This window comes from Lissotriton vulgaris, chromosome 6 (assembly GCF_964263255.1).
Source record: "Lissotriton vulgaris chromosome 6, aLisVul1.2, whole genome shotgun sequence".
Taxonomy (NCBI): Eukaryota; Metazoa; Chordata; class Amphibia; order Caudata; family Salamandridae; genus Lissotriton; species Lissotriton vulgaris.
In genome coordinates this window covers 238,101,809-238,126,579 of record NC_141694.1, presented here as the reverse complement: position 1 = coordinate 238,126,579, position 24,771 = coordinate 238,101,809, and the positions used below count along the sequence as shown (strand labels likewise).

At 42.5% G+C, this 24,771-nt stretch overlaps 1 pseudogene; it reads right to left on the bottom strand.

The window, feature by feature from the left end:
- The window catches only part of LOC147707064 (dnaJ homolog subfamily B member 1 pseudogene), a 43,042-nt pseudogene extending 19,419 nt beyond the window's left edge, over window positions 1-23,623 (bottom strand).
- Between the last annotated feature and the right edge of the window lie 1,148 nt (window positions 23,624-24,771).

Genomic DNA, 24,771 nt, shown 5'->3' with positions numbered 1-24,771 from the left:
ACGTCAACTCCATAACCTTGCTCCAAGGTGTGTCTCTGGGATCATAGTTGTCAGAACTGGGGAAATTACGTTGGGATCCTCAGCAGCAGCACCCTCAAGAAACCCACCTTCCACCAGCCTTGAATCAAGCTTAACTGCACTGAGTATCAAAATGGCTAGATGGGGAGAAGGGAATTAGGGAGGGTACTGCAGGGAGGGAGACCTGAAACAAGACGTCATCTTTAATTAACTTTCCTTTCGTGCTTCCTAAACTCTTTCACTATATTTAACATGGGTTAAGCAATGACAACATACCTTTAAAAGAAAAGAAAAGAAAAGAAAATCAGGTTATGCATAGAACAGTCGTTGTGTATGTCTTCTGAAACTTCACTGGCAATTTCTGTTCCTATAATTCTCAATGATACAATGTTATGGCTTCAACGCGATGTGACACAATGCCAAAGTCATCACGTATGCAAAAGCCCCCAAGAGCGCTTCAGCACGATGTGCCCAAAATGTCAGTCATCAATATGTAAATGTCCAAAGACCACTTCAGCACGATGTGCCAAGTTGTCAAATTCACCAAACATGTAAATAACCAAAGAGCGCTTCAGTGCAATGTACAAAAATGCCAAAATGACCAAACATGTAGAACAGTGCCAAAATGACCAAACATGTAAATGACTAAAGAGCGCTTCAGCGCGATGTACAACAGTGCCAAAAGGACCAAACATGTAAATGACTAAAGAGCGCTTCAGCGCGATGTACAACAGTGCCAAAATTACCAAACATGTAAATGCTCAAAAAGCACTTCAGCGTGATATGCAACTTTCTTTCAAAATGCAAATGAACAAAAACAGCATGTAGTTCCTTTTACGATGCTGTTGGTTAAGAAAGGAACAATCCTACTTAATTGTAGCTGAGAGAGTATCTACAACCTAGGAAAAAAAACAGAAGTCTTCCTGCTGCAACCAAAATCTTCTTTCAGCAACCGTAGAACAGGATCAGCTGCTGCTCAAGCTCAGGGTTCTCAATAACCAGCAATGAGAACAGGGTGTGGCCCCTATTTAAAGGGTTCCAGAAGAAGCTTCCAGAACAGGGTGTGGTCCCTATTAGCTTCCAGATTCCAGCTCACAGGTAAACTACTGGAGCTGAGAAGGGACAATAGGCCTTGGTAACATCATAGTCTGAAACAAAGTCACAACAAGCAATGGCAAAAACAACAGAAAATAGTAATCGGGTGCCAGACAAGGTGCACCAGGAATCTGACATGGCAGAATCATGACAATAGTCTACCTTTGCTGGGAAAAGACATGTTTTGGCTACCTCTCAGAACAAATAAACAATTAGCTATTCCATTTGGTGGGAACTTTTTTATTCTGCCTATTTTTAACATCCTAATTTCCTTTTAAATTTGTTTTTTATTCACATTTAAATATTTTAAACAATGGCTTTCTGTATGGTTTGGTTTCAAATTGTCTGATTGCATTCTTAATCATTTTAGCATATTTTATAGGGCTATATCCTGTAGCATTGCTTTGGATTGCTTTCCTCATTCTGCATAGCTTTAGTTGACTCACATCTACGGAGTTGGGTCTTACGTGGCTAGGTCAGGACCAAGAAGAAATATTGCCTTTTAAGTTGCCTTCTTTTCTACACAGTGACTTTTGACACACATTTGCTTGTGTGACAGTGCACGTTTGTTTTTCTGAAACCAATGTGCGTCCAATTTTACTTTGCAAATATACTGCCACAACACCTTGAACATTTAGTACAAGGCCTGAACACAAATTGTGCAACTGTTAATGTTTTTCATTTTTAATCCATGAGGCGAATTGGCTATCACAAGAGCATTAACAATGTCAGCCTGGCTGAAGCCTAGACATGGATGCATGGATACTGTTATTATAAATGCACACACATTTCCACATTCAAATAAGAGGAGTACTATGCTCTCATTGTAAGTCTCAGCCCAGCGGATTCCTGTTTACCCTCTGTGAGAAGGGATTTCTAACTTGTGACTAAAACGGGAACCTTCTTACACTCATCCTCAGGTAAAGAGGAGTTGGATCTCACCTTAGGCACCTAGGTTAGGGAGAGCATTGTAGGAGTACACTATACACAATACATATATGTCAGAATATATACACTGTTTTAGAACAATGGTGGAACCGTTTATCCTTTTCACTGTTCTAATATGTTAATCACTTTTATCTGCTGCTGTCTATTAATCATTGGAGCGCTTATCTTTTATACAAGAATTACAATGGTTTAATAAATATTGAAATGCCAACAAAATTCAAACTAACAGTGGGACCTTCTCAAAGCCAGCACCTAACCTAAAAAAGCTCCAAAAAATAATTCCCAAAAATAAATATTGCCCCTTCAGTCTACACAGGGGTCCGTGTGCACACTGAAAAGCACCTACCGTAACAGTGCCTGTTCCCTCAGGAACTCAACAATTTAAACTAAAAAGCACAGGTGCACCACAAAACATGGTTCCATAGAAGCGAGTATAAAGTCCAAATCCAATAATTAACGAGGTAAGAGGTTCCTCAGTTTGATCTCTTTATTTCATCAGATAGAAAAAGCACAGTACAGCCAACACATTTCGTCCCAGTGCCGGACTTCTTTAGGGCTATTAAATACAAATATATAACATTATATATAAAAAACATATAAAAAACACATATATAAAAAGGCATCATATAAAAACATACAAAAGACGAACAACGTCTTTAAAACCACAATTGACCACATTACGTTTGATCCAATCTTACATCCTAATGGTCAAATCTATTACTAAACTAACATATATAGACAGACAGCTTTACCGGTAGAAAACTCTAGACTTTTTCCTATTTCCGTCTAACATTTGTTCATACGTTTTCAGACCCATATTGCAAATTTTTACATATCTAGTGGGCCAAGAATCCAAGTTGTGTTCTAGAAAAGCATGACAGTATTATCAATTTTTATGCTGTGACATGGTTATTCACCTTGCACTACCTACACTTTGGGAAGGCTATGAGGTGGTGTGCAACTGTTAGCAACATTTTCAGAAGGGGAGAGAGAATAGTTTGAGCAGAGAGAGGAGAGATTTGTGTGCTTCAAAATAAAAAGAATACACATGAAGGAAGGGGGGATGGAAATTAATTTAGAGCCTAAATCTACCATACAACTTGAGAGTCCCACGAGGGGCAGTGGATAAAATAACAATCCCTTCTAAGCGGTTTTTCATCAGTCTATGCACTTCAGTTTTTTATATTGTTGACCCACATGGCAATCAGAGCAAACATGAAATCAAGCGCAACTGTCTAAAACAATGTGTACCTACCGCTAAATGGGAACTTTAAGGTACCTTCATAGGTAAAAGAGGGGTATAAGAAGACCACACCTTGACACACACGACCTTGTTGGCGTTTTTCCGTATTGCAACATTGAAGGTTCAAGCCTGATTTTTGAATGCTTTTCGCTTGTAGTATTTAATTTTTATCCTTTATCGTAGAATTTGTTTATGTGAACCAACAGACACATTTATTAATATTCATTATATGATATTGTAGGATACCACTTGCGCACAAGTTAGAAGCATAGGGCCAGATGTAGGTCGGTCGGTAACAGCCGAAAATCAGTATTTTCGGCCGTTACCAACCGGTAAACAAGATTTATCATGTAGGGGCACATTTTTACAGAATCGGTAACTTTACAGAATCGGTAAAGTTACCAATTCTGTAAAATACCGAATCAGTATTTTTACCGATTTGGTAAATCTCAGATGTAGGTGGGACTCTTCTGAGTCCCAAAGGCCCTACAAAATCGGTGTTTTACCACACAATCCTATTGTGTGGTAAAATACCGATTTCAGGTGCATGCACACTTAGCCATGTGACAGACAGACATGCCCAAGGGCATGTCTGTGTGCCACATGGCGCACATGCCTATTTGTGGGGTGCCAGAGGGTGTCAAAGTGACACCCCCTGCACCCTTGCAAAAATCGGTATTTACCGATTCTGTAAATACAGAATCAGTATTTCCCATTGACTCCTATGGGCTTTGAAGCCTAGAGGAATCAATGGGAAATACCGATTCTGTATTTACAGAATCAGTAAATACCAAATGTGACAGATTCGGTATTTACACATCTGGAAATACCTACATGTCCACCACATTGATTTACCGATTTTCAATTACCGAATCGGTAAAATTCGGTAATTGAAAATCGGTAAATCAATTTTACCTACATCGGGCCTTAAGTCTTTTGTTTAGCTTCAGTAGGTCACATGACCGGCACTTTTTGACTCTTAATGGCGGAATGAAAAGCAGACACGGTAGACGCGATCGGCGTTCCTAAACAGACGGACTGATACTGAAAAGAAGTTTTGACTGATAAGGTTAGTTTATGGTGAATGCGGAGAATTATTGTAAGAACATAAAGTGTGTTATGCTACAACAGAACTTTTTGATGATGCCTGGTCATGTACGTTGTCTTTATAGCTTGCACAGTGGAAACAGATGAGCAAGTGGTAGAAACAGACATGTAAGTGAGGCGTGGGTCGCCATGTGCATTTACTTTAACTCACGAGTACTAAGGTTGATAGATGCAAGTTTAACTAGACCGCATATGATCACATTACTTATCACAATAGATGAAACGTCATTCACACGTTTAACTTTATCAGACAGTATGACCAATATGATGCAATAATTCAAACAGGATATTCAGTGTATTTACTGCTTTATTTTCTTATTGTTTTAGTGTTAAACCCTGATGAAGGGCTGAAATAAATGCCCGAAATGCATTGGATGTATTATTAACAATGTCGAATGTTACACATATGAAAATCAAATGATTTAAGATGAAATAAGACACAATGATTGAATAAATACAAGTGTGAAAAAATAAAAACACTGAGGAATTGAAATTAAAAATTGTGTTGGAACCCTCATTTTGCGCTGAGGGAAGACGGTGTGCCTACAGGGATGGATCTAGTGGTTCACTAGAACCACGAATTTCATTTATATGTTGACGTCCGGGGACGGTGGACGTTTCTTGTGTGGCACCCAAAAACTTTTCAAACAAACAAAACCGAAAGACACTGACATTAAATAAGCTGTGCGTTTGCCTCAATACATTCATTTACAACTACATGGATTGAGACCTCACAGCACTTTTCAGGCGCCGGTAAGCCATAAGACATTGGATATTTTTGAAAAATTAGTGAAACAAGACCTATCCCGAATAAGATATAAAACTCACAGCACAAAAAACATCACTCAAAAGGACTTGGATACTCTAAAAAAACTAGCTTCCAAAACAGAACTAATTTGTACAAAAGCTGACAAAGGTGGTGCGTTAGTCATATTAAACACTGCCATGTATGAAAAGAAAGTCATGGAGCATGTAATGGATATCAATACATACATGAAACTAGATGGAAATCCCACCATGGAATTCATGAAAACCTTAACAGATATTGTAGAAAAAGCTTATGAGATGGGCATCGTTGCGGGGAATGAGATTTTGATACCTTTTCTGATCACCTAGATACTTATCTCATTCTTCCAATTTTTGGATCGATTATTTTCTGTCATTGAGTAAAAGGCAAACCCACATAGGTTAAATCAACCCCATAGACTGACGCAACTCTGAAGAACCACTTACGACTGATAAAGTTTAAAAGTTTAATATAAAATCATAATCAAGTGCATATACAATCCTCTCAGAATAAGATTCAACAAGTATACAGGAACTAAAAGGAACCTAAATTCCCTAAAGAACCTAAGTCTACAAAAGAATGCAATTAAAATCAATTCCAGAATCAACAAATTGAAAAGCATAGACACAAAGTGGATCCGTTGCGTCATCTATAAAAAGAGAATAAACAAGTTAAATCTGTCCCTACTCTATGCTAGGTGACATCCCTACTAGCAAGTCCTTTTACCCTAAAAAGGTGTCAGCAGTTTGACTTCCAAAGAAGTTCAAACTCTCTTAGCCTCTAATGGTAACTTATGTCGAGAAGCAGTACCCTCTCTACCTACCCATCCGCTCTCTAAGGGTCCTCGGCCTACTGCTCTCTTGCGCTCTGCTCTCTGATCTTCTGTTCTGCGCTAACTTCTCCCCTGGGTGCTGTCCCTAAATACACAATCACAGTATAGGTGGAACGCCCCTTTGACGCCCACCACATGCACATTCACATGAGCTCATTTTCTAGTTCTTTCCATAGCTTCGCCTCTTCGCGTCGTCCGTTAAGTTGACCCTTCTTCTTAGACGCCATCTTCATCTTCTTGCTAGTGACTTCATTGACATTCCAGTTGACACTTTCGGAGCAAAATCTATCACCTCATCAGAACTCTATTCATTACATTTCTGTTCATAACCTCATTTGGTCCTGTGAACGGTCACTTAAAACAAGACTCCAAATTCCAAGCGTCTCTTATCTCACTTAGGCCATAAACTTCGTCTAGCATTGTCACCTTAAATTTAACAAGACCTTTGACTCTTGGCTCGCACGTACAGATCAAGGCTATTCCTATTCCTGTGAGCCCACTAAATTACATACAGCGGACTACACTCCTGCAAACCCTTGGTCAGCTTAGGTTAAAATCACACATGACCAAACTCTTCTAACATTCCTACAAACTCTTCTACACAGTATAACCTTTAACACACATTTATATATAATCGAATTTAGCAACTCATTGACTATTAGCGAATGCATTTTACATAGAATACAACGTTTATACTCTCGTGCTTATACCGTGCTATACATGTTCTGCACATTTCTTCACTTTACATTTCGTCTTCTTTCTCCGCTTTATAATTATATACGTCCATGAATTCTGATTTTGCACGTTCTGCTGTTCGTAAGCATTTCTATACATTTCTATATTAGCCCACTACGTATACGGGCCTTCCTTAATTCTAAAGCATTCTAATGTAAATACAAATACATTTCCTATTACCTTGGTTACATCGGCTAACTTTATACTATAAGTGTTACTTCATGTTACAGCTTCTACGTTTATGTGATATGCTTATGAATATGGTACAGATATACTTTTCATTCAAATTGCGCTCTCTCAGTTCCCCCCTTTGATGACCTCTAGGGGTCATCACTAAAATTGAATTTGAATGACACCTTACACAGAACTAGTTACACAGGGCCCAATTCACAGAATGAACTTAAGACTAAATCCTAAACTTACTACTATTTGGTATTCACAGAATGCACTTACTACTTTCGGGATTCACAGAGTGAACTTACTACTTTCGGGATTCACAGAATGAACTTACTACTTTCGGTATTCACAGAATAGACTTAAGACTACTAACTTTACGTCCGAACTCGGGCCGTAAATTACGGCCCGGGGGTGGAATTTCCGGCTTGGGGGCGGAGCTTACGGCCCGGAGGCGGAGCTTCCGGGCTAGAGGCGGAGCTTCCGGGCCGGAGGCGGAGCTTGCGGCCCAGAAGTGGGGATTTAGGCAAATGCCCACCTCTGGGCCGCAAGCTCCGCCTCCGGCCTGGAAGCTCCGCCTCCAGCCCGGAAGCTCCGCCTCTGGGCCGCAAGCTCCGCCCCCAAGCCGGAAATTCCGCCCCCGGGCCGTAATTTACGGCCCGAGTTCGGACGTAAAGTTAGTAGTCTTAAGTCTATTCTGTGAATACCGAAAGTAGTAAGTTCCTTCTGTGAATCCCGAAAGTAGTAAGTTCACTCTGTGAATCCCGAAAGTAGTAAGTGCATTCTGTGAATACCAAATAGTAGTAAGTTTAGGATTTAGTCTTAAGTTCATTCTGTGAATCGGGCCCAAGATTCCCTCTTTTTATCGTTTCGAGAGCTCTTAAACTTTTATACTGTTGATCTTGTAAAGCAGCTAATCTCCTTTCTTGCTCTCTCATGGACCTTTGTAACCGGTTCGTCCTATACCATTTGTACAGTTTCACTAACCTGGAAATCAATATTATCAATACAGGTTTCAATATGTACCACACAACACTTTTACCAAGGTTGGCAAACCAATCTCCAACCTTTCCTACTCCATGACCTACTTTTTCCCAAACATTTACTTTTGTTAAATCTTCGATTTCTTGATGTATCTCTGTAATGTTCTATATGACTTTCTCAAGTGGTTTTGAATTGTCTGGAATGTAAGTACAACATTCTTGGACCTTCAAAGCCTTGCAAACTCCGCCCTCTTTTGCTAGCAGAACATCTAAAGCAAGACGGTTCTGAAGAACCATTGCTCTAATCGACTGCATCTCTCCTTCTACTAGCATTAATGACCTTGCAGTACTTGCAGATAATCTATCTACAACTGTAGCTAGTCTCCTGATCTTAACATCGTTAAGTATTAAACCTAACATAGGAAACATTGCTCCAAATATGTCTCCAACTACTTCAGCATCTCCTACTTCTCTTTTCGCTCTTCTCGAAGCCTTTCCTTCTATGATCGCTAAATCCTTTGCATGACATATTTTGGGGAAGACAATTGCCAAATAACACGAACCATACCAATTGTCAGGCAGTTTTACATAGGCATTTCTTCCACATACAAAATATACATTAGGAATAGCTTGCATCCCTTTCATAAAATCTTTCGTATAGTACTCTAACCTAAAAGCATGTTCGCAATTAACTTCACCTACAAATACACTCTCATAATATGTCTTGCTTCGAGTTAAACATAACTTTCCTTTCTGCGTTCTATCCAAAGCTATTGGACCATTACTACCTTTCTTTTTATGTGCTTTTTCTTCTTCGGTCCAATCAGTTTTCCACTGTCCTGACATTTTTAGAATCTTCTGCCTCCGGTATCTGTCATCTACTTGTCCAATGAATTTCTTCTCTATCTCTGACACTTTGCAAGTCAGATTATTTCTACGTGCATATGAAGTATCTAATGTATCCCAAGGAAGAAAGAATTTTGCCAATCTGTCTTCCTTTTTATAATAGTCCCACTTATTCATTTGCTTATAATTCGGGACTTCAGGCAGTACCGAATCATAATTTGAAAAGTAGTACTCGAACCCTTCTCTACCATAAAATATACTGAGCAATAAACTTTATGCATCTACAATGATTCTCGTACCTGCAGCTCTAATAACATGTTCTAATAATTCTAAACGAATGACTTTTTCTTCTTGTTCTGGTATTTGACGACCAAAAGTCGGAAACTCTAATCGATTTAGCACTAGATCTTTGATCCGACTTAGGTAAAGGGGTATGGGAAGTGTGAAAGTCAGTAGCCCCTCAGTCTCGATTCCAGGCGTCAACATCCATATCTCCACTGCCACAAATGGATCGAGATTGATCACCTTCACGTCTCTCACTCTCCCAGATTTCTGTCCCCAAGACATCTGCTAGATAAGTCCACTCTGGGGTGGCGTATCTTCTGCAGGGCACACGTACTCTTCTTGATCTTCTCGGACTCTCAGAACCTGAATCCGTAGCTTCTTCGTCTTGATCTGAATCTTCAGCGATCGGGACAAGGGTGCTCTCTGGATCTGCTCTCAAGGTTGACCTTCTCCTTCTTTCTGGCCAACTAGCTTCTCCATTCCTTGTCCTCCTGCTCCTTGTTCTTGGACTCGTTTCTTGATCACTTATAGCTTGTTCAGTATCTGACTCGAACTCCTAGCTACTTTCTTCTTCTGAGACGACTTCGGTTCCACTGGTGTCCTGATCGTCGTCGGCCTGTTCCGACACAGGCTCAGCCTCTTCAATCACCTCTACAGCTTGGCTTTCCCCCTCTGTGGCTTCTCCGCTTTCCGCTGGATTTTCATCCGAGAGAGGAGCTGTTTCTTCTAGAGGTGTTGGCACTCTTCGGGTGTGTGAGGCGTGTATCCAGTTGGGCAAGCCTCCACACTTTACTGCAGTGTTCGTAACTAGTATGACTTGAAATGGTCCTCGCCAGCGCACGTCTAGACAGTTCTTCCTGACATGCTTCTTCACCAGGACCCAGTCCCCTGGACAAAGGTCATGGCACAAGTCTTGTGCTGATGGAACCTCTGCAGCCTGGACCTGGAGGGACACAGAATGAATGGCATCAGATAGTCCCTTGCAGTAGTCCAAGATCAAATCGTCTGTGATGTTCAACAACGCTGCAGTCGGAACCGATGGCAATCTCATAGCTCTCCCCATTAGCACCTCGTGTGGAGAGAGACCTGTTCTTCTATCTGGTGTGCTACGTATGCTCATAAGAACCAATGGAAGTGCATCTGGCCAACTCAGGGATGTCGATGAACAAACTTTGGCAAGTCTGGATTTAATTGTGCTGTTGATTTGCTCTACGATCCCTGAAGCTTCTGGTCGATAACTGCAATGGAGCTTCTGATCGATACTCAAAGCTGAACATAGCATCTTCACTATTTCGCTGTTGAAATGAGTTCCTCTGTCCGATTCCAAAGAGGATGGCACCCCAAACCTCGGTATCAACTCTCTAAGCAACAATTTTGCTACTGTGAGTGTATCGCACCTACGTGTAGGATAAGCTTCAACCCATCTAGAAAATATACAGACAATCACTAACACATATCTGAGTCGATTGCACTTGGGCATTTCAATAAAATCCAGCTGCATTCTATTGAAAGGCCCCCCAGACCTCCCTATGTGACTCAACGTGACTGGTGTTCTCTTTCCTACGTTTAGTTGCTGACAGATCGCACAACGCTGACATACTGCTTCTGCCGCTACTCTAAACTTCGGATTAAACCACGTTTGTCTGAATACTCTCACCATGGCATCTCTACCTATGTGCGCTGATCCATGCAATTTCCTTGCCATTGGACTAACAAGTTTGTTCGGTAAAACTGCTCTCCCATCTGCAGAAATCCAAAAATTCATTTCACTTTTAGTACATCCAGCTGTTTCCCAGCCCTTTTTCTCATCATCTGGTGCATTTTCCTGAACACACTTTAATTCGTCCCACGTATCTACAGTGTCTAACAACATTGTCAATTCAGTTCTTTCTTGTATTCCCCCCACTTTTACATTGGTGTGAGAATATCCCTGCTCTGCACAATAACGTGCTACTTCATCGGCATAACGGTTGCCTTGCGACACAAAATCTACATTCTTTGTGTGCGCTGCACATTTGACAACTGCGATAGCTGTCGGACCTTGTAATGCCTCTAACAATAATCTCACGAATTCTCCATTCCTAATAGGAGAACCCGAGGAGGTCATGTAACCTCTTTGAGACCATAACTGCCCGTAATCGTGAACTACCCCGAAACCATACTGGCTATCGGTGTATATGGTGACTCGAATTTTGTTACCTGCTAAACAGGCACGCGTCAGAGCAATAATTTCAGCTACCTGAGCGGAATGTACTCCTTCCAGGCAAGCGGCTTCCATAACTCTGGTAATTGTACAAACTGCATATGCTGCTCTCAGCTGACCGATATCGTCTCTTACGCATGAACCATCAACAAAGAATATTTCATCGGGGTCAGTCAATGGCTCATCTACGATATCTGGTCTCGGTTTGGTGCATAGTTCAGTCACATCAAGGCAGTCATGATCTGTACAATTTCATCATCAATATCATTTGGAAGTGGCATCAAAGTAGCAGGATTCAAAACAGAGCATCTCTTCAGGGTCACATTCTCAGCAGCCAATATGACTTGCTCGTAGCGTGTGAGCCTGCTATTCGTCAGATGCTGAGTCTTGGTCCTGGTCATTAACAATTCCACAGAATGCGGTACGTACACCACTAACTGATGTCCCATAACCACATTTTCACATCTTTCAATGCTGACACCCGTTGCAGCAACGGATTTGAGACATCCGGGCAACGCTGCGGCTACTGGATCTAATGTAGCCGAAAAGTAAGCAACTGGCCTACGCGCATTGCCGTGTATCTGGGCCAAAACTGCTAAAGCGCAACCTTCTCTCTCGCAGCAGTAAAGCAAGAATGGTTTCTCATAGTCAGGCATTCCCCAAGCCGGGGCACGACACAAGTCCTCCCTCAGCTGCAAAAATGCCATCAAACAATCCTTGTCCCATGGTACCGGATCACTCACTCCTTTGTGCGTCAGTTGTAGTAACGGTTTTGCCTTCAGTGAAAAGTTGGCTATCCACTGCCGACAATAACCAACCATGCCTAGAAACATCCTGACTTCTCTTTGTGTTTTAGGCGCATTCATTTTCATGATCGCCTCTATTCTGTCTGGAGACACCTTCCGTTTTCCCTTTTCAATCCTATGGCCCAAGTATTGCACTTCGGTCAGACAATACTGCAATTTACTTGGAGACACCTTGTGTCCGTTCTCGGCCAAGTGATTTAGTAAGGTGATGGTGTCTGTTTTGCAAGCTTCCTCAGTTTCTGACGCCACTAGGAGGTCGTCTATGTACTGGACCAGAACTGAGCTCTTGGGCAGCACTAGACTTTCAAGATTTTTCTTCAACAGCTGGTTAAAAATCTATGGGCTTTCTGTATACCCCTGGGGAATACGACACCATGTTAAAACGCGATTTTCCAGCTTAAAAGCGAACAGATACTGGCTCTCCTCATCTAAAGGGATTGAAAAGAAAGCCTGGCACAAGTCTATCACTGTGAACCATTCAGCTTGGAACGGTATCTGAAACAATATCACTGATGGATTCGGAACCACTGGACAACATGAAACAACGATATTATTAATCTTTCGAAGGTCCTGCACTATTCTGTATTTTCCACTAGGCTTTTGCAAACCCATAATCGGGGAGTTACATGGACTTCCCACGATCTCCTTCAGTATTCCCTGTTTAATCATGGATTCGATCACAGGCTTTATTCCTGCAATTGTCTCCGGTGTCAACTTATATTGTGGTGTTCTTGGGTACTCGGCATTGGGTTTTACCATGATCTTTACCGGTTCTACTCCTTTGATCAGTCCTATTTCCTCTCCAGTAAAATCCCACACCTCAGCTGACACAGTCTCCTTCAAATCCTGTGGAAGCTCCTCCACCGTTAAGGTAGGGTATAGTTCCACGCATTCCTGCGAGTTTACAACCTTAAAATCGGCATCATCATCGTTCGTCTGCACTTCTACTCCTTCAGGTGTGCAATATATTGTGCAGTTTAGTTTACACAACAGATCTCTTCCTAGCAGACACACAGGGCTAGAATCACAAATCACAAACTGATGTTCATCACTGTAATTCCCTATCTTCACTGACACTGGTTCTGTCAGAGGATTCGTCATTCTCCTATTTGCGACTCCTACCACCTGAATCGTTTCTCCCGACATTGGCAGACCTGGGACTACCGCTGATCTCAAAGTGGATCGAGTGGCCCCCGTATCCACCAAAAAGGTCGTAGGACATCCAGCTACTTCAGCTTCTACGTATGGTCCTCTCTGGTCTACCTCCAGGGCTGCCCCTAGAGTACAGTCTTCTTCTCTATTCACTCGTTGTCCCGTAAGAGGATCAACGTAGTAGCATTCTTCTCCTCCTACGAACAGTGGCATTTGTCTATAGGTTTTTCCTCCATTTGCAATGCGAGGCGGTTGAGGGAATGGGGCTCGAGGAGTCTGAGTCCCCCCTTTGATAAACTTTCCCTTCGGGACTGCTGCTCCCTTAACCACGTTGTTCTGAACCTCATCCTCCTCCTGTTCTAATTCCCCCGTCTCGACATTATAGGGACACTCGCGTCTCCAATGTCCTACCTCGTTACACTGATGGCACCTCGTTGTCTTTTTCAGTGTCGCGATATCTATCCTCGGTCTCGGTCTTTCCTCCTCATCTCTGCTTTGATTATTCTGTTTCTTTCCTAGTGTTCCTGTTCCCTGTTGCCGCTGTCCACCCTTTCCAGCTGATTGCATCTGCACCAACATCAGCTTTTCCTTAAGTTTCTTTGCCTTTGAATCTATTTCATCGCTACAGTACCTCGCATACCTCAGAATCTCATCTAAAGGTTTGTTCTGCCAACAGATCAAATGCTGTTGAATCATCAGGCTTATGTCTGGCCTCAATCCTAGGACAAACTTCGACACAAACTGTCCTATGTCTTTGGGGTCCATTACATCCAACCCACTATACTGTTTGAATGCTTTCAGCAATCTCTCATAGAACTCGTGAACGGTCTCTTTAGGTTCCTGAGTTGTTCGATCTATCTTAACCCAGTCTATGTCCTGCACCGGCACTTTCTCTTTTAACCATGCAATTACTCTTTCGTACTTTTCCATGACTCTCTCTGATGGACCATTCGTCCGGGCATCCCTGTCGGGTTCACAAGTGGGCCATTCGATACTAAGTTTGCATGCCGTCCACAAATCTCCGGGTACTACGATATCAAACAGAGTGTTCAAATCGATCCACAGCACCTTAGAGATCTTCACAAACCTCTCTACCTGCTTATACCACTCGACGGGGTTCTCCCTAAGCTTTGGAAAGGAATTGGTAAATGCCGCTAAATCCCCCCTACTCCAGGGCACATGAACGTAGCTTCCGTTCGCAATTTCTCGCAAAGGAAAAGCTTCCATTCGCATTAGTTCTCCATCCGGGGACCTCGTAAGTGTATTCCTTCTAACGGATCCCCTCTTAGACCATCTTTCCTCCCATTTATCCAAATCCCTCCATACTCTGATACTCAGGATCAGTTCCTTTATGTGTACTTTCAGCCCAATCGTCCTACGCTCATCTAGATCCTGATCCGTGCAATTTAGCCTATGGTTACCCTGTAAAGCTTTAGTTCGTGATAAGTCTATCATATACCTGTTTGCCAAATTAGATAAGTTTTCATGAACTGACCTCGCTTTCCGAGTAACATCCTTGGACATATACAGTATTTCATCCGGTTCGTACAGCTCTATCCTTTCTATTGGCAATGTGCCGTCTATTATGTCCTCCAAGTCTGATTTTAAACTCATTACATCAAGCCATTTTGCTTTTATCTCAGCTCTCAGTACCTCACTCCTAGGGGGTTCCTTTACATCCCTTTCACCCCCACTACGAGTCCTACGTCTAGGTACAGGTGAGTTATGAGGAGTTCTTCTTGCTTCTCTTTGTTCCCACCTCTCTAGATCCCAAGCTTTCCCATCTTCCCTTGGGGTATGGTGGAACAATGATCTATTCCCCATCACTGCATCCTGTCTTTTCGGCTCGGACTCTTTAGGTGCGAGATAGGATCCTCCGTTCTGTTCTATATCACTGCAACTCCCTTGCTGTCTGGTGTCGCTCAATAACCGATAGGGTCCTTCACGGTCCTCCATGTTCCCGCGATCTCGTCCGTGATCACCGGATGTATGGCGAGACCCTTCGCGACTCGCTATATTCTCGTGACTCCAATATCGCACATTTTCGCCCGGGGCATGGTGAGTGCACCTGAAACTATCTCGGTACTCCTGTGTCCTTCGTTCTCCCTCACTAAGGATGAGGCGAGGCACTCCCCCACACCCTGCACTCCTGTCGTCGCACATTTGTCTATTGCCACCGATGGTATGGCAAGTATCTCCTTTACTTCCTTGACTCCCTCTCTCCCACTCCGGGCTGCTTTCGCCAGCTCCGCAGTGAGAGAGGATCCTGTTATCCTGATCTCTCCATTCTGCTTCTGTCTCTAATCTTTTATTCTGCGTCTCTTCGGCAGCATCCCATTCTTTCAAATACTCCCTTAATTCCTTAAAGGATTTCGGTTTCGGTCCCCTCAAATCCATCTGTCCTCTCTGACCCCCCTGTTCTATCCAGGGACCCGTTGCTGAATCCAATGGGGTACTCCGACTCCTTGGTCCTAGCAACTGCCTTTGGGAATTGATCGTATTATTCCTACTTTCCATCTCTGCCCTTTCCCTGTCCCACCGTGCCTGTTCCTCCTGCTGGGCTCCCTCTGGGTTGTAGATTGACACTATAGGACCTATGGTGACAGGTACTTGTAGAGCATCCGGCAATTGATATGACCTTGCATGCTCCGTTTCTGGCACCTTCTGGACCACGAATCTTCCTACTACTCTCTGTACGGGACTAGATTGAGGTACTTCCTCACCTTTCTTGGGGTCCCACTCTGATGTGGGGAGCGATTTATATTCCCCCCATCTAGCTCCGTCCCCTTGCTGTAATTCGGGACTTTCAGCTTCTCTGTTGTACGGAGGTGGTCTATCTAATAATAACCTCTCTATCAGATCCTCATCCGGCTCGCTATCCTCATCTTCTTCTAGAGGTTTCTTTTCTCCCGTAGTCTCTAGCATTGTGAACAGTTTGTCTGCTTCTATCTTTTGCACTCTCCACTTTTTAGCTTCGTCGTCCCATTTAGCATCCTGCACTGCTTTTACCGATCGTCTCACTCTTTCTTGGCGCCTATTCAAGCTCTTTTCGTGTGCTGCTCTAAACCATGCACTAAGGGCTTCGAACTGTGTTGGCCTCGGTAGAGGTCTCGTTGCAAGCATTACTGCTTTCAGTTGGTTCAATACTTCTAGCTTAAACGTCCTGTATCTCGGGAACGTCAGTTCCTTATTCCCTTCTGTTAGCTTATTCCACTCAGAGATCCATAGTATTGAGTGTAAGCCTACATTCACAGCCATATAATAAGCTGGTGTGCCTTCTGGTGGAGCTTCTTCTCCTGCATACAAATTTCTTCTATCTCTCTTAAAGATCGCCCTCAAACGCTTAAAACACTTCATTTTCGGTAATCTACGATTTTCCTTAATTACTCTCTTCCTTGTTTACTTCCCGATGACAACCACCAATCCCTGTGCGGCTCTCGCTAACCAGCCTATCCCAGCGCGGTTCTACGCTGACCGGCCAATCTCAGCGCGGCTCTACGCTGACGTCACTCGTCCCCTCTGCAGCAGTTCCCCTCCTTTCTCAGCTTGCCTCGCGGTCTTGCATACGTCTCATTCATACGCCGAAAAATGACTACTTCCGTCCAAGCGATCACTTTTCTCTGACTGTACGTCCACAGTCTAACTGTAATTGTCACCTCAACTGACGAGACTTCTTCCTCTCACTTCAGACGCTCGCCTTAACTGATAGGTTACTTACACACAGTAAACGTACGACCAGCGTCCGTTACTCATACACTCACTCTGTCACTCCCCCTATCATCGGTCTGCGGGCGATCAATGGTACCTCATGACCCCCTTTACAATGGTAGACAATTACTCTGGGTGTTCGATACACCCGAACCACTTAAGCCCTTCTCTGGATCTTAAGATTTTATCCGGTTGCGCGCGCTCACAACCTTCCCTCAATCACACTACAGGCATTCAACTCCGCTTGACATTACAACACAGGTACAACATAAAACACCGCAATCTGGCAACGCATGACCCTTATACTCACTCTCGACCGATTCTGCTGCTTTTCTCTCGCACCGTCAGCACCTTCTTCGGCAGGGATTCTTCTTCTGGTCGTCGATGACTAGGGACCTTGGGGTAATCTAGACCTGACCTAGGTTGCCTTCCTCAAGAAGAAAACCATCTTTCTCTGCTACCAACTGCGGGGAATGAGATTTTGATACCTTTTCTGATCACCTAGATACTTATCTCATTCTTCCAATTTTTGGATCGATTATTTTCTGTCATTGAGTAAAAGGCAAACCCACATAGGTTAAATCAACCCCATAGACTGACGCAACTCTGAAGAACCACTTACGACTGATAAAGTTTAAAAGTTTAATATAAAATCATAATCAAGTGCATATACAATCCTCTCAGAATAAGATTCAACAAGTATACAGGAACTAAAAGGAACCTAAATTCCCTAAAGAACCTAAGTCTACAAAAGAATACAATTAAAATCAATTCCAGAATCAACAAATTGAAAAGCATAGACACAAAGTGGATCCGTTGCGTCATCTATAAAAAGAGAATAAACAAGTTAAATCTGTTCCTACTCTATGCTAGGTGACATCCCTACTAGCAAGTCCTTTTACCCTAAAAAGGTGTCAGCAGTTTGACTTCCAAAGAAGTTCAAACTCTCTTAGCCTCTAATGGTAACTTATGTCGAGAAGCAGTACCCTCTCTACCTACCCATCCGCTCTCTAAGGGTCCTCGGCCTACTGCTCTCTTGCGCTCTGCTCTCTGATCTTCTGTTCTGCGCTAACTTCTCCCCTGGGTGCTGTCCCTAAATACACAATCACAGTATAGGTGGAACGCCCCTTTGACGCCCACCACATGCACATTCACATGAGCTCATTTTCTAGTTCTTTCCATAGCTTCGCCTCTTCGCGTCGTCCGTTAAGTTGACCCTTCTTCTTAGACGCCATCTTCATCTTCTTGCTAGTGACTTCATTGACATTCCAGTTGACACTTTCGGAGCAAAGTCTATCACCTCATCAGAACTCTATTCATTACATTTGTGTTCATAACCTCATTTGGTCCTGTGAACGGTCACTTAAAACAAGACTCCAAATTCCAAGCGTCTCTTATCTCACTTAGGCCATAAACTTCGTCTAGCATTGTCACCTTAAATTTAACAAGACCTTTGACTCTTGGCTCGCACGTACAGATCAAGGCTATTCCTATTCCTGTGAGCCCACTAAATTACATACAGCGGACTACACTCCTGCGAACCCTTGGTCAGCTTAGGTTAAAATCACACATGACCAAACTCTTCTAACATTCCTACAAACTCTTCTACACAGTATAACCTTTAACACACATTTATATATAATCGAATTTAGCAACTCATTGATTATTAGCGAATGCATTTTACATAGAATACAACGTTTATACTCTCGTGCTTATACCGTGCTATACATGTTCTGCACATTTCTTCACTTTACATTTCGTCTTCTTTCTCCGCTTTATAATTATATACGTCCATGAATTCTGATTTTGCACGTTCTGCTGTTCGTAAGCATTTCTATACATTTCTATATTAGCCCACTACGTATACGGGCCTTCCTTAATTCTAAAGCATTCTAATGTAAATACAAATACATTTCCTATTACCTTGGTTACATCGGCTAACTTTATACTATAAGTGTTACTTCATGTTACAGCTTCTACGTTTATGTGATATGCTTATGAATATGGTACAGATATACTTTTCATTCAAATTGTGCTCTCTCATCATCAATGACAAAATAAGACATTTCTAATTAAAGCCAACCCAAAAAGTCCAGTTTTACACATGACACCAAAAATTCATAAGAATCTCAAAGATTGTCTCCACTCGTGGAAGTTTGCACAAACCTGTTGGTCAATTGTTAGATAAATACTTACAAACATCAGTCAAAAATATGAAAACCTATGTGAAAGACACTACTGACTTTCTGCTTCAATTGGAAGAAATAACGATTGAGCCAGAAGAAAACGTAATACTCTGTACCGCAGATGTATGTTCTTTATACACATCAATACCCCACTCTCTAGGTTTAGAAGCAGTGGAAAAAGCCCTACTCAATACGGATTTGGAACCTCATTTCAAACATTTCTAATGGAATTAATGATATTCACATTATATCAAAGTTATTTCCGATATAATGAAACCTGGTACCAACAACTAGTAGGAATGGGGATGGGCAATTCAGCAGCACCGGCATACGCAAAACAAGAAGTTTTGACTGATAAGGTTAGTTTATAGTGAATGCGGAGAATTATTGTAAGAACATAAAGTGTGTTATGCTACAACAGAACTTTTTGATGACGCCTGGTCATTTATGTTGTCTTTATAGCTTGTACAGTGGAAACAGATGAGCGAGTGGTAGAAACAGACATGCAAGTGAGGCGCGGGTCGCCATATACATTTACTTTAACTCACGAGTACTAAGGTTGATATATGCAAGTTTAACTAGACCGCATATGATCACATTACTTATCACAATAGATGAAACATCATTCACACGTTAACCTTTATCAGACAGTATGGCCAATATGATGCAATAATTCAAACATGATATTCAGTGTATTTACTGCTTTATTTTCTTATTGTTTTAGTGTTATTCCCTGATGAAGGGCTGAAATAAATGCCCGAAATGCATTGGATGTATTATTAACAATGTCGAATGTTACACATATGAAAATCAAATGATTTAAGATGAAATAAGACAGAATGATTGAATAATTACTAGTGTGAAAAAATAAAAACACTGAGGAATTGAAATTAAAAATTGTGTTGGAACCCTCATTTTGCGCGGAGGGAAGACAGTGTGCCTACAGGGATGGATCTAGTGGTTCACTAGAAACACAAATTTCATTTATATCTGGACGGCCCCCATCTCATGGACTTGTAAGTGTGGAGGAATGGGACCCTTCATCACATTGTTTAATCCTTGCCCCAAAGATTAGCAGCCACTGCCTCTAGGCAATTGTATGAGGCCTTGTTAAAAAGGGACCTATCTTGATGGGGCTCAACTAATGGTTCCACTTTCTTACCCACAGATTGAAATCTGACTTTGCGTAGCACTCAGATGGATTCATGCTCTGACCTCATATCTGTGGGCCGGATTTTTTACTCCTTGAGACTAGCCATGATTTGTATATGGACGGCCTCCATATTATCCTTGATCTGTAAGTGTGGAGTATTTGGACTGTGTACGAGTATGTTTGACCTCTAGTACCATGAACAATACTGAGCAAAATTGATCCCATCAACCATTGGTTATATTGTAGATCCTATTAGATGATTTCTTTTCCTTAGTGTGCAGCGCTCTTCTTATACCCCTCTTTTACCTATGAAAGTACCTTAAAGTTCCCATTTAGAGGTAGGTACACATTGTTTTAGACATTTGCGCTTGATTTCATGTTTGCTTTGATTGCTATGTTGGTCAACAATATAAAAAACAGGAGTGCATATACTGATGAAAAACTGCTTAGAAGGGATTGTTATTTTATTCACTGCCCCTCGGTGGGACTCTCAAGTTGTATGGTAGATTTAGGCTCCAAATTCATTTCCTCTCCCCCCTTCCTTCATGTGTATTCTTTCTATTTTGAAGCACACACATCTCTCCTCTCTTCGCTCAAACTATTCTCTCTCCCCTTTTGAAAATGTTGCTGACAGTTGCACACCTCCTCATAGCCTTCCCAAAGTGTAGGTAGTGCAAGGTGAATAACCATGTCACAACATAAAAATTGATAATACTGTCATGCTTTTCTAGAACACAACTTGGATTCTTGGCCCACTCGATATGTAAAAATTCGCAATATGGGTCTGAAAACTTATGAACAAATGTTAGAATTGTCTACTGGTCAAGCTGTCTGTCTATGCATGTTAGTTTACTAATAGATTTGACCATTAGGATGTAAGATTGGATCAAACGTAACATGGTCAATTGTGGTATTAAAGATGTTGCTCGTCTTTGTATGTTTTTATATGATGTCTTTTTATATATGTGTTTTTTATATGTGTTTTATATATGTTTGTTTATATGTTTGTATTTAACAGCCCTGAAGAAGTCCTGCACTGGGACGAATCGCGTTGGCTGTAACGTGCTTTTTCTATCTGATGAAATAAAGAGATCAAACTGAGTCCCTCATCACTTATTGGATTTGAACTTTATACTCGCTTCTATTGAACCATGTGTTGTGGTGCACCTGTGCTTTTGGGTTTAAATATTGAAAAGCCCCATGGTGTAATTGTTGTGTATCTGTCTGAATATGCACGAGTGACTGAGCAAAACGTGTCCAGATCTGTTACCACAATTCCTTGGGGAGTCAGGGTTCTGAGCTTTCCCAAACCATTTGTTACCTTACTAGGTTTAGGGGTACATATGGTGGCACTGTGAGCTAGCTGGACTATAAGCCAACACATCCTGAGGTGTTCCATAGAATCAGTCTGGCACCTTTCCAACATTTATGTTGTCCAACAAGTAAACAATTCCTACTGAGAAAGTGGAAACTGTTCTACAGACCTTGCTCCAATAGGAACAGTCCAGCATGAACTTCCAAGCCAGGTCCTCCCTGAACAATACACAACAAACCATGACCGGTTTCGCCATAGTTATGTGCTCATCAGCAAGGTACAGCTTGGTTCCAGTGACACAGTGTGCATGGGACCCACTTCTGTGGGGAAACATCATTTACAATGCTTTTGATACATAGCTTGCCATTACAGCGCAAGTGGTTACAATGACGTGTCTTACATTGAATGTCATTACAAAGCAAGTCTTTACAATGACTTGCAGTGGGGGGAAGAAGCTGTTGGATTTGTTGGATTTTCAATCCAACACCTTTCCTACTGTTGCACACACTGGAGTTGGATTAGTAGGTTATACTATTCCAAACTCCAGGGCCCCCCTACAGCAAGTCGTTGTAATGACTTGCATTGTAATGGCATGCAATGGAACAATGTGTCATTGTAACGATTTGTGTTATAATGGCTTGCGTAGAAAATGCACGCATTGTAACGAGTGCTATTCCTTTGGGGCATACCCAGCCCTCTTAGCTTGACACAATAAGTATACAAAATAGTGATGGATGGAATGCTTGAATTATTCTCAGCCACCGACAATCATTCAGGCCACAACCCAATCCATTTTTTTTGCACACCATGCTACCTCAGTTTGGACCTAGCTGTATGCAAATCAGTCTTGACCCTGCTCCAGTAGCAACAGTCCATCCTAGATTACCAAGCCAGGTCTTTCCTGAACCAGAAAATAACCCAGGACCGGTTTACCATAGCTAAGGCTCATTAGTCAGGTACAGCTTGGGTCCAGTCGCACAGTGTGCATGAAAAGCCCTTCTGGGCATACAGTCCAACAACAAGTAAACAAAACAGTGATGGATGGAATGCTTGAATTAATCTCAGCCACTGGTAATCGCTTGGGCTGCATCTTGCAATGCAGTGGAGTGTGTGACTTTGTCAACAGCCCAAAGTGCAAGAGGGTGCTGCTTCTATCTGCCACTCATATAGAAGTTCTACTTGAGCGACAGCTTCCTCAACGTGAACGGAACGTTTCTTAATGTAAGGGCTTTACCATCCACGACTGCCGCATTGAGAAATCTCACTCAGAAGTGGGCAGGTGTTGGATTTTCCTTGTTCCTACTCGCCAACTTACCGCGAAGCACGGAGCGCGAAAAACTCAGCAAACTCCTCAAACAGAGAGGAGTTCACTACCCAGGCCTACTCAGGATCCAAGCCAGCAACATGCCCAACTTGTAACCCTCCCTGTGTAACCATAGGCTATTCTCTTTTGTGTATAATTGTCCAGCCTATCCCATGTGTCCGCTATTCGTCAATGCACCTCGGTCTCCTCTACATAAGACTGGATCTGTCAGATCCCTTGCCTGCAACTCAGACAGTCCAGCCTCCACTGCTTGATGGTCCTTCCATATCTGGTGCCTCACCCCACATGTTAGCCCCAGGTACTTCTCCCACAGCACCACCTTAATGGCCTCTCACGCTACGGCCCTACACGAGGTGGAGCCCGAGTTTAACTTCATATAGTTGGTCCAAGCCTGTGACAGCAATTCCCTACTGACCACGTCTGTCAGAACCTCCAGTGGAAACCTCCATACCAATCTCTGCTCCCCCAAATTCAGCATGCAACAAACTGGGGAGTGGTCTGACAGAAAACTGGCTAAATTAGTGATGGTCAACCGTTCAGTTATGGGGACTCCTCCCACCATCACCCTGTCCACTCAACTGAATATGTTATGTGTCAAAGAGTTCCATGTGTACACCCGCTGTGGCAAACATCACTTACCCAGAACTGGTTTATTTGCTGCAGACATCTAAAAAAAACAGAGGTGCCTGGAGCCAACGTCCTGCTTTTCTTCATTAGACCCATGGGGGAGATGTTCTTTTCCAAGCAAATTTCCAGGATGAGGCTGCTACCAGCTCTTGCGAAACCTTAAGACCGACCTGCAACTGGGAGAAACCTACAATTGCTGGGATAGACCTTTACTTTTGAGGGGGACTCTGATCTGCCACCTGGGGCAAAAAAACAATTACCTGTCCCACTATGGCAGCTCAGTGCATGCATCTCTGCCCCCTGATTGCATCGATGGCAGGGGGCACAGGGGCTCAGCACGGATCCCTTTATTTCCCCATCTCCAGCCTTTCCTTGGCAGTGGAGGAACTCAGAATATGCGCCAGTCCCGCTCTGCATATTGCATTGCCTCTCCACCGCATATTGTATAGCCCAAACAAAGGTAACCTGCTTACAGTGAATGCTAGTACTGGCACAACATTGCAGTATATGTTGACACACATATATTCATATTTTACTTTATGAGAATGAAAAGTATGCAGATTTTAAGGTCTAGTGAACACTGTACAAAGGTAATTTTGTTTGATATCCTTTATGGTGACATCAGTTCATTATTCTAAACAACAAAGGCCAACCATTCAAAGGTGTGAAACAGTTCCTGGAAAGACATAATAATGGATAAGAGACAAGATCATACATGATATAGGAGCAATCATGGGGAATGACATAACTCTGACCAAATAGTTTCTGAAAATGTTGCCTAAATGCATGAGCTTATTCTAATGTAGAACCAAAGTTTAAGAACCTTGAAGCAGGTGAAATCTGAACACTTGGGAACTGTTTTCAGATTAAAGTTCATTATCAGTTCTGTTCACACAGATTCAGTAAATGTATTGTATATGTAATTTCAGCATCATCAGGAGCTGATGGGGATTGTGGTGCCGGTGCTCACACCACCTCCACCAAGGGACCCAGTGTCACAGAGGCTGAGGGGAGTACATTGGAGGCAACCAGCAACTCGACATCTTCTTAGAGGCCTCCTCCAATGAGCACGTTCTAGTGGTGGCAGCCCCTACTGCATCTGTCCACCTGCATTATTGTTCACCACTCAGAGTACCATCTCCACCCTCCTTCATGCTCCCTTCAAGTTGGCCTCCCTAAAAGACTTGGCATTTCCTTTGCTCCAGGCACCTTACTCCCTGCCCATATTTATGTCCTCCCCAGCT